The sequence below is a fragment of the Protopterus annectens genome, chromosome 13.part0 (genome assembly GCF_019279795.1).
Source record: "Protopterus annectens isolate FY-2018-M chromosome 13.part0, PAN1.0, whole genome shotgun sequence".
Taxonomy (NCBI): domain Eukaryota; kingdom Metazoa; phylum Chordata; order Ceratodontiformes; family Protopteridae; genus Protopterus; species Protopterus annectens.
In genome coordinates this window covers 1353855544-1353865352 of record NC_056747.1, presented here as the reverse complement: position 1 = coordinate 1353865352, position 9809 = coordinate 1353855544, and the positions used below count along the sequence as shown (strand labels likewise).

Genomic DNA, 9809 nt, shown 5'->3' with positions numbered 1-9809 from the left:
TATAGTTGAGTCGTCTGCATATTGTATACAGGTAGTATATGGGATAGCAGATTGAAGGTCATTTATAAAGATTGAAAATAGCAAAGGGCCTAGGATAGAGCCTTGAGGTACGCCTAAGGAGATAGGTAGAAGATTAGAAAGTGAATTTTTCCAAAGTACTGCCTGCTGACGATTTTCTAGGTAAGATGCAAACCAGGACAAGGCAAGATGATCAAGAGCCAGAGATTGTAGGATATGAAGTAAAAGTTTATGATTCACCATATCAAAAGCTTTGGATAGGTCGATGAAGACCGAGGAAGATAGATAGTTATTGTTACGGTTAATGTTAATGGAGTTAGTGAAGGAGAGTAAAGCAGTAGTGGTACTGTGTGAGGGTCTGAAACCATGCTGACAGTTAGAAAGTAGGTTGTTGTTGAGAAGGTGATTTAGTACTTGTTTGTGAATACATTTTTCCATGATTTTTGCGATTGGTGAGAGGAGAGCTATTGGACGAAAGTTAGAGAAATCATTAGAGTTTCCTCCTTTATGTAGTGGGATGATATGAGATATTGTCCAGATAGAGGGGGAGATTCCTTCCTTTATAGATCTATTGATCAGGATGGAAATAGGGTAGGCTAAGGCTTTGGCACCTACCTGTAGGAATTCTGCAGGCAGTTTGTCTGCAGAGGGAGTGGTGGGTTTTAACTTTAGGAGCAATGATGTGATAAAGGAGGTAGAGACTGGTTGTAATTGGAGTGTAGGAGGTGGATTTAATGTGGATGGAGGAAGATTTGAGGTATCAGGAGATAGATGACTAGCTAGTGTTTGGATAGTGTTTGTGAAGAATGAGTTGAAGTCATTTGCTGTTTGTTTAGGGTTTTCTGGGTTAGAGTCCTGGGGATTAGGTGTAATGGAGTGACCTGGAGACAGAAGATTATTAATACTGGCCCAGAATTTTTTAGGTTCCTTATTAGTGATGTTCTGCAGCTGAAGGTAATAGTTTTTTTTGTCTGTCAGGATAGCTCTTTTAGTGCTGTTTCTAAGCTCTCTAAAGTTTTGGCGATCAGTTTGATTTTTAGTGGCGCGCCATTTAGACCATGATTTATTTCTAATAATGATTTTATGCCTAGTATTATTAGTTAGCCAGGGTGCTACTTTTGATTTGGTTCTGATGGTATGAATTGGGGCATGTTGGTCTAGAATTGATAAGAATGTAGAGTTAAAGTATTCTACTGCTTCATTAAGGGAAAGATATTTCAATGAGGACCAATTACAATATTTTAGATCAGCTAGAAAATGTTCTGAGTTAAAAGTCTTTTTTGTCCTTAGTGTTCTAAGTGTGGCAGGTAAGGTTAGGTTGATTTTGTGTCTAAAGACATAAGTTAAAGAATGGTCGCTTAGATCATCTGGAAGGGTACCAGACTGGTAGGTTTGTTGGGGGCATTAATTAGAATCCAGTCTAGGATAGATTCATGGTTGTTGGATTTATCAGTTCTGGTTGGACAGTTAATGAGTTGAGAGAAGCCGTATAGGTTTATGTGGGATGTAGGGTTTATACTATTAAAAGAATTCCAATCAATGTTAAAGTCACCTAGAACTAGTGTTTCTTGGGGGAGGTTGTTTGACAGCAAGCTAAGGATGCATTCTAAAGTGTTAGTGTTATTTCCTGGGGGGAGATATACACAAATTATGTTAATAGCTTTATTAGGGTTGATTTGAAGTTTTGAGCTGATTACTTCTGCATTATTGTCATGAGTAAGGTTAAGATTTATTAGACTAATTTGTAGTTGTGCTTTGTACAGAATTGCTACTCCACCTCCCTTTTTGGTTTTACGGTCCAGTCTAAAGATATTATACCCGGGAGGGGTAATTTCATTATCCTTAATGGTAGGTTTTAGCCAAGTTTCTGATAAACATAAGATATAAAAATGGTGAACATCTAAAAGGGCATGGAGTTGAGAGATTTTGTTACAAATGCTACGTATATTAAGATGAGCTATGGTGAGAGAGTTGGTATAAGTGTTTGATGATATAGGAGAAGCTTTGTCTTGTTTAATGTAACTATTAGTGTTTGTGCTATTTGGGCCAGGGTTAGGGTGAATGTCCCCATCCAATAGTGATTAGAGCAATAAGAAATATTGGAGCTGGGACTGTTTATGTAGGATGTCAATATATTTTTTATGTTTTTGTTTACTTAGCTTAGGGTTAGCAAGTTTGTGGTGTTTGATAGATACGTAGTTAGGTTTGGTAGTAAGAGTTAAGGTGGTTGGTGTAAAAGGTGAGTTAGGTGTAGAGGTGTGCTTAGAGGGAAGCACAAGAGTAGAGGGGAGTGGGTGTTCATAGGAGGTTAGGAGATGAGTAATCACAAGAGGAGGTAAGAGTGTTAAACAGATAGTTATTTGAAAGTATATTGGGAGAGATAATGTCCACATAGTGTAGGTTAGGGAAACTGATAGAGATAAAGGAAAATAGAAGGCAGAAGAAAGGAAAGTAGTGTTAAGACTTTAAGAGGTAGTGTGGAGGAGGATTCTGTGAAAGCTGGGTGTGGTATGAGATGAGAGGGAGGGGTTGGCAAAAGAGGAGATTATGCCTGATTGGTTAGGGGTGTGTCTACATGAGGTATAAAAGTAGGACTACTGGGGGCAGGTGGGAATTGGGGGCAGGGTAGGGGAGCGGAGTGAGCCCGTAGGGCGAACGGAGCGGGAAGAGCCCAGAGAAGGAGAAAGAGTGGTGAAAAAACAATCAGAAAAGAGAGAGAGCAGAAGGTAAGTTTGCTAAGATGTGTAGTAGGTGGAAAGATAGTCAGAGAAGTACAGTTGTGGGTATGGATATGGAGGGATTACAGTTGGAGAGGATAGTAGGTTATGTGAAGGATTGAGATGGGTGTTAGCTAAGTGGAAGACAAAATGTGGATAGGCAGTCCAATGAGAGATAGTAGGGGAGAGGGTTGCAGAAGAGGAGCAATGGAGCAATGTAGGTGAGATGAGGAGGAGAGTGGCAAGAGTATCAGAGACAGTAGGTAGATTGTGGAGTGCCAGCTGGTGGGCAGTTAGCTAGAAGCAACACTGTCGTAGTATCAGTAAGAGGGAGGCAGCTGAAAGTGAGATAGTGAAAGTATAGAAATAGATAGGGAGGTGAGGGCTGTTCACAGGACACCAAAGGGGTGGATAGGGGAGTATTGGCTGCAGGCTATCCTGGCAGGGAGGCACACTGCGACCTACCAGTAGGTATCTACTACCTGAAAGTATTACAAGGTTAGGAATAACACATACTTCCAAGACAAGTTCCTTGCTGGGAGACAAAGGGAGTTTTAAAACTTGATAAGAATGTCCTTGGTTGAGGTTTCTTTATTGTGGCCTTCGAGTGGGGAGCAAAATTCAGTAGGGTAGAGCAGGATGGGCTGGATCACAAGCTGGAATATGCAAAGGGGAGAGAGATAAAAACAAAATATGTAACTAAGTGAAATGTTATGTAGCAGGCGGACAAGAGACAAGTGTGCATGAGCTTACAGTAATAACAGTACTAGATAATATGTAGGTAGAAAGCAACGATGAAAGAATGTTAGATTATATCACAATATGATAAGTTATATCAGATTCAAGTTAAAGCAACATGGAATTAAACTAGTAATATCACAGGTTAGCAGTTAATTAGTAGGATAATGAAGTATAGTGAGCTTAACACAAAAAACTCTACCAAGTTCAAAATGCATCACAAAAACAGGTTTTCCACAGTTAACATCCAAATTACACTTTTAAGGTTGCACAGGTTTGCTAAATAAAGAAGTTAGATATAGTAGCACAAAGGACTTAGGAGTCTATCAACATGTAAAACAGGAGTTGGGAAAATAATAAGCCTCACAGAGCAGTTTACAGGGACAGCGAGTAGAACCTAAGTGGCTGAGCAGTAATCAATACAAACTAATAGGTTACAGTAGCATTGAAACTAGATTTAGCATCAGCTCAGTTTAATGAGTTAGACTTGTAGATAAAATCTATTACTGTTTATGTAAAACAGTTCAGATAAGCAGTGATATGTTAAAAATGCGTTTAAAAGTGCAATATGCAGTGATAAAGTCTGCTTAAGTTTTGCAGAGATCAGCAGACGGCTTGGATTTGCTTATGTAGCAAATGAGGGCAAACTGATTTAAATAAATTAACCAATAAAAATCTCAAAGCTGAGCCCTATTCCAGCAACCTTTAATCAGACAAGTTCTAACTGCACACTACTGCCACAAGGGTATAGGGGATCCCTCTCCAACAAAACATGGCCTGATTTAGTGCTCAACTTATACAAACAGAGCTAGATTTAGCAGGTCTCCATCTAGTCTATGCTACAGCAAACAAATTGCACCAAATGCAGGAAAAAAATGTTCAAATAAGCAAGCACAATAAGCCTTCAGCCAGCATTTCCCAATTCAGAAGGGGAGAAGCTACCTTCTCCTCCTATAAGAGTGTAGACTACAAACCTTCTTAATGTAAAATAACTGTCCCAAAGCCCAAGTGCTTAAACCAGTACTAAGACACTTTTAGAATAACAGACACACAAAGCCTTCAACCAGCAATTCCCAACATAGAAGGATGTAAGCTACCTCTCCTTCCACAAGAGTGTAGACCACAAAACTTCCTAATGTAAAACAATTGGCCTGAAGCCCAAGATCTTAAACCAAAAGGTTTAGAATAATAGTTACAATTCAATCAGGCTACTAACCAAGCAGTAATAAATGCAGCAGAATAAATGCAATTGAAGACTTTTAAGAACAAGCAGCAAAAGCAAAATAAAGTAATAAAGTAGGGATAAAAACAAATACAGTACAAGCAGGTGAATAAGGTGCATTTTTAAGTGGGAAGGGAGGAAGCAGAAGATAATTGAAGGTTAAGAAGGTAAGAGGGTGGGGCCTTCCCAAATGATCTCTCTGTACTCAGTAGAATGAGCTGATGAGATGGGACTAGGAGGAGTGTCCACATTTTCTAACTGTTTTCTTAACTTCTGATTAACTAAAACAATATGTTTAACTGTATTTTACTGCATTTTTAGATTGTCTCATAATTGAATTCCTCTTACAACTGTAATTACTGTTCATCTGCTTGTCCTGTTCGTTTTACTTGTTGCTGCACTTGAAAAACACTAGCACAGACTAGGTTCAGGGTTGCTGAATCTAGTACTGTTTGTGACCTTTGGGACTTGTAAAACAGTATTTTTTTGTCTGGAGAGGCCCAGCTGTGCCCCTGTGGGAGAAAGGTACAGTGTGGTCTGATCTAGCTAATGTTACTGTTTCAGGGCTCTGTTTAGGGTATTGTTATTGGATAATTTGAACTTTGGCTGGTTCTTGTTTTACTGCTTTAAATAGCCTGTGTTTGAACTGGTTTGTGCTTGTTTGCATCTGTTTGTGTATCACTCGACATCTCGCACTACTGCGCAGAGGGATTGCCAGCTACAGACATCTGGTCTAGCCTTGCAAGTATTACCTAAACCAGAGCTCCTCCCGCCTAAACCTACTAATACCTTCCCCTGCTGTATTCCCTCTTTAACTGTTATAACCAGACCAAGATTATTCCCGGGACCATGACCTGTCAGTTTCCTTCCTTTTCTCCTACCAGCCTGGTTGGCATGGGTAACCTAAAAGGAAAGGCTCATATTTGTGCCAAACTGGTAGCTAATGATACCACATATACTGAGCATGTGGAAATAGCTAATCTGTTAGCCGACAGGTTCTGTGAAAACTTCAATCCCTTGTTCCCACCACACATACCCCATGACATCCCTACCACCTGTCCCCTACCTTGTATCTCTAAAGAGCTGTTTGTAAATGCCCTCTCCCAGGCCAAAAACACAGCATCTATGGAACCTGATAACATCCCTAGCTGCGTCCTGCATAGGATCCAACAAGAATTAGCAACACCACTGGGTGCTCTTTTCAGTCATAGTCTAAGCAACGGTTTCATCCCAGATGAATGGAAGATGGTCACCGTTATCCCCTTGCACAGAGGTGGTGCTTCCACTGACCCCAGGAACTATAGACCTATTAGCCTGACTAGACTTATCTGCAAGGCCATGGAGTGAATCATCATGGAATTATCAACAAAGATGTAGGTAATCTCCAAACATTTGACCTTACTCAGTTTGGATACGTCAAAGGGAGATCATGCCTGTTAAATCTGGTGGACTTCTTAGAGACAATCACCAACGCCCTGAACAAGGGAAAATATGTGCATACAGCCTACCTATACTTAGCCAAGGTGTTTGAAACTATCCCCCACTCAGGCATCATTGACAAACTCATCCAGCTAGGTATCAACCCTTATATCATTAGGTGGGTCAGAAAATGGCTCACCGATAGAACCCATACATTCAAAATAGGGGAAACCACTTCCAACAGCAGACCCAGAACCAGTGGTGTTACACAGGGATCAGTCTTAGGACCTCTACTGTTTGGAATCTATTTCCCTGAAGTACAAGCAAAAACTAAAGGTCTGTGGCTGACAGTGTTTGCTGATGACTGCAAACTGGGAGCGGTCATAGAATCAACAAATTTTATTTATTTATTTATTTACATTTGTTGACCTGGCTAGTCTAACTGGATACATGTCCATTTTCAGTAGAGGCCCGGGGAGAAAAGCTGCAAGCAGGTAAAGACATTATTATACAATAATAATATAGAAAAGCTATCAACATACACAGGTAATACCACTATTTGGGATATTTGCAAAAGAGGATGATCAAGAACAAATTTACAATAAATGAAAAAGTGTGATTTTTTTTTTTTTTTTTTTTTTGTAGGACAACATAGTACAGCAAAAAGGCCATAGAATAATTAGCAGTAAAGTACCCTGGAGAAGAGAAATAAAAGGGATGGCAGGAATGTGTAAAGGTGGAGAGATCCGTCAGAAAAGGCCATAGAATAATTAGCAGTAAAGTACCCTGGAGAAGAGAAATAAAAGGGATGGCAGGAATGTGTAAAGGTGGAGAGATCCGTCAGAAAAGGCCATAGAATAATTAGCAGTAAAGTACCCTGGAGAAGAGAAATAAAAGGGATAGCAGGAATATGTAAAGGTGGAGAGATCCGTCAGAAAAGGCCATAGAATAATTAGCAGTAAAGTACCCTGGAGAAGAGAAATAAAAGGGATAGCAGGAATATGTAAAGGTGGAGAGATCCGTCAGAAAAGGCCATAGAATAATTAGCAGTAAAGTACCCCGGAGAAGAGAAATAAAAGGGATAGCAGGAATATGTAAAGGTGGAGAGATCCGTCAGAAAAGGCCATAGAATAATTAGCAGTAAAGTACCCTGGAGAAGAGAGATACAAGGGATAGCAGGAATGTGTAAAGGTGGAGAGATCCGTCAGAAAAGGCCATAGAATAATTAGCAGTAAAGTACCCTGGAGAATAGAGATACAAGGGATAGCAGGAATGTGTAAAGGTGGAGAGATCTGTCAGAACAGGCCACAGAATAATTAGCAGTAAAGTACCATGGAGAAGAGAAATAAAAGGGATAGCAGGAATGTGTAAAGGTGGAGAGATCAGTCAGAACAGGCCATAGAATAATTAGCAGTAAAGTACCCTGGAGAATAGAGATACAAGGGATAGCAGGAATGTGTAAAGGTGGAGAGATCAGTCAGAACAGGCCATAGAATAATTAGCAGTAAAGTACCCTGGAGAAGAGAAATAAAAGGGATAGCGGGAATGTGTAAAGGTGGAGAGATCTGTCAGAACAGGCCACAGAATAATTAGCAGTAAAGTACCCTGGAGAATAGAGATACAAGGGATATCAGGAATGTGTAAAGGTGGAGAGATCAGTCAGAACAGGCCATAGAATAATTAGCAGTAAAGTACCCTGGAGAAGAGAAATAAAAGGGATAGCAGGAATGTGTAAAGGTGGAGAGATCAGTCAGAAAAGGCCATAGAATAATTAGCAGTAAAGTACCCTGGAGAATAGAGATACAAAGGATAGCAGGAATGTGTAAAGGTGGAGAGATCAGTCAGAACAGGCCATAGAATAATTAGCAGTAAAGTACCCTGGAGAAGAGAGATACAAGGGATAGCAGGAATGTGTAAAGGTGGAGAGATCCATCAGAAAAGGCCATAGAATAATTAGCAGTAAAGTACCCTGGAGAATAGAGATACAAGGGATAGCAGGAATGTGTAAAGGTGGAGAGATCTGTCAGAACAGGCCACAGAATAATTAGCAGTAAAGCACCCTGGAGAAGAGAGATAAAAGGGATAGCAGGAATGTGTAAAGGTGGAGAGATCCGTCAGAAGAGGCCACAGAATAATTAGCAGTAAAGTACCCTGGAGAAGAGAAACAAAAGGGATAGCAGGAATATGTAAAGGGGAAGAGATCCGTCAGAACAGGCCACAGAATAATTAGCAGTAAAGTACCCTGGAGAAGAGAAACAAAAGGGATAGCAGGAACGTGTAAAGGTGGAGAGATCAGTCAGAAAAGGCCATAGAATAATTAGCAGTAAAGTACCCTGGAGAAGAGAAATAAAAGGGATAGCAGGAATGTGTAAAGGTGGAGAGATCAGTCAGAAAAGGCCATAGAATAATTAGCAGTAAAGTACCCTGGAGAATAGAGATACAAGGGATAGCAGGAATGTGTAAAGGTGGAGAGATCAGTCAGAACAGGCCATAGAATAATTAGCAGTAAAGTACCCTGGAGAAGAGAGATACAAGGGATAGCAGGAATGTGTAAAGGTGGAGAGATCCGTCAGAAAAGGCCATAGAATAATTAGCAGTAAAGTACCCTGGAGAATAGAGATACAAGGGATAGCAGGAATGTGTAAAGGTGGAGAGATCTGTCAGAACAGGCCACAGAATAATTAGCAGTAAAGCACCCTGGAGAAGAGAGATAAAAGGGATAGCAGGAATGTGTAAAGGTGGAGAGATCCGTCAGAAAAGGCCACAGAATAATTAGCAGTAAAGTACCCTGGAGAATAGAGATACAAGGGACAGCAGGAATGTGTAAAGGTGGGGAGATCAGTCAGAACAGGCCATAGAATAATTAGCAGTAAAGTACCCTGGAGAATAGAGATACAAGGGATAGCAGGAATGTGTAAAGGTGGGGAGATCAGTCAGAACAGGCCATAGAATAATTAGCAGTAAAGTACCCTGGAGAAGAGAAATAAAAGGGATAGCAGGAATGTGTAAAGGTGAAGAGATCAGTCAGAACAGTCCATAGAATAATTAGCAGTAAAGTACCCTGGAGAAGAGAAATAAAAGGGATAGCAGGAATGTGTAAAGGTGGGGAGATCAGTCAGAACAGGCCATAGAATAATTAGCAGTAAAGTACCCTGGAGAATAGAGATACAAGGGATAGCAGGAATGTGTAAAGGTGGGGAGATCAGTCAGAAAAGGCCATAGAATAATTAGCAGTAAAGTACCCTGGAGAAGAGAAATAAAAGGGATAGCAGGAATGTGTAAAGGTGAAGAGATCAGTCAGAACAGGCCATAGAATAATTAGCAGTAAAGTACCCTGGAGAAGAGAAATAAAAGGGATAGCAGGGATGTGTAAAGGTGGAGAGATCTGTCAGAAAAGGCCATAGAATAATTAGCAGTAAAGTACCCCGGAGAAGAGAAACAAAAGGGATAGCAGGAATGTGTAAAGGTGGGGAGATCAGTCAGGGTTAGTGCAGGGGCAGAGCCAGTGAGTTTTAAAATGTTCTTTGAGATGTTTTTTAAAAAAATGTGTGGAAGAGAGAGTAGAAAGTTCACTTGGAAGCTGGTTCCAGGCATTGCCAACTGTGTTAGCAAAAAGAGAGTCTCCAGCTTTGTTTTTAGATTTAATAGTGGAAACTAGAAGCTTATCGGCTGAGCGAAGAGTAGTAAGGTTTTTG

The 9809-nt window shown here is 40.4% G+C and overlaps 1 long non-coding RNA gene across 1 annotated transcript; it reads left to right on the top strand.

The window, feature by feature from the left end:
* Positions 1–8746: 8746 nt before the first annotated feature.
* LOC122788420 lies at positions 8747–9468 on the top strand. The gene is made up of 5 exons (XR_006362658.1): positions 8747–8761; positions 9081–9125; positions 9172–9216; positions 9354–9398; positions 9445–9468. It is a non-coding gene; the product is annotated as an uncharacterized LOC122788420 (long non-coding RNA).
* The last annotated feature ends 341 nt before the right edge of the window (positions 9469–9809 follow it).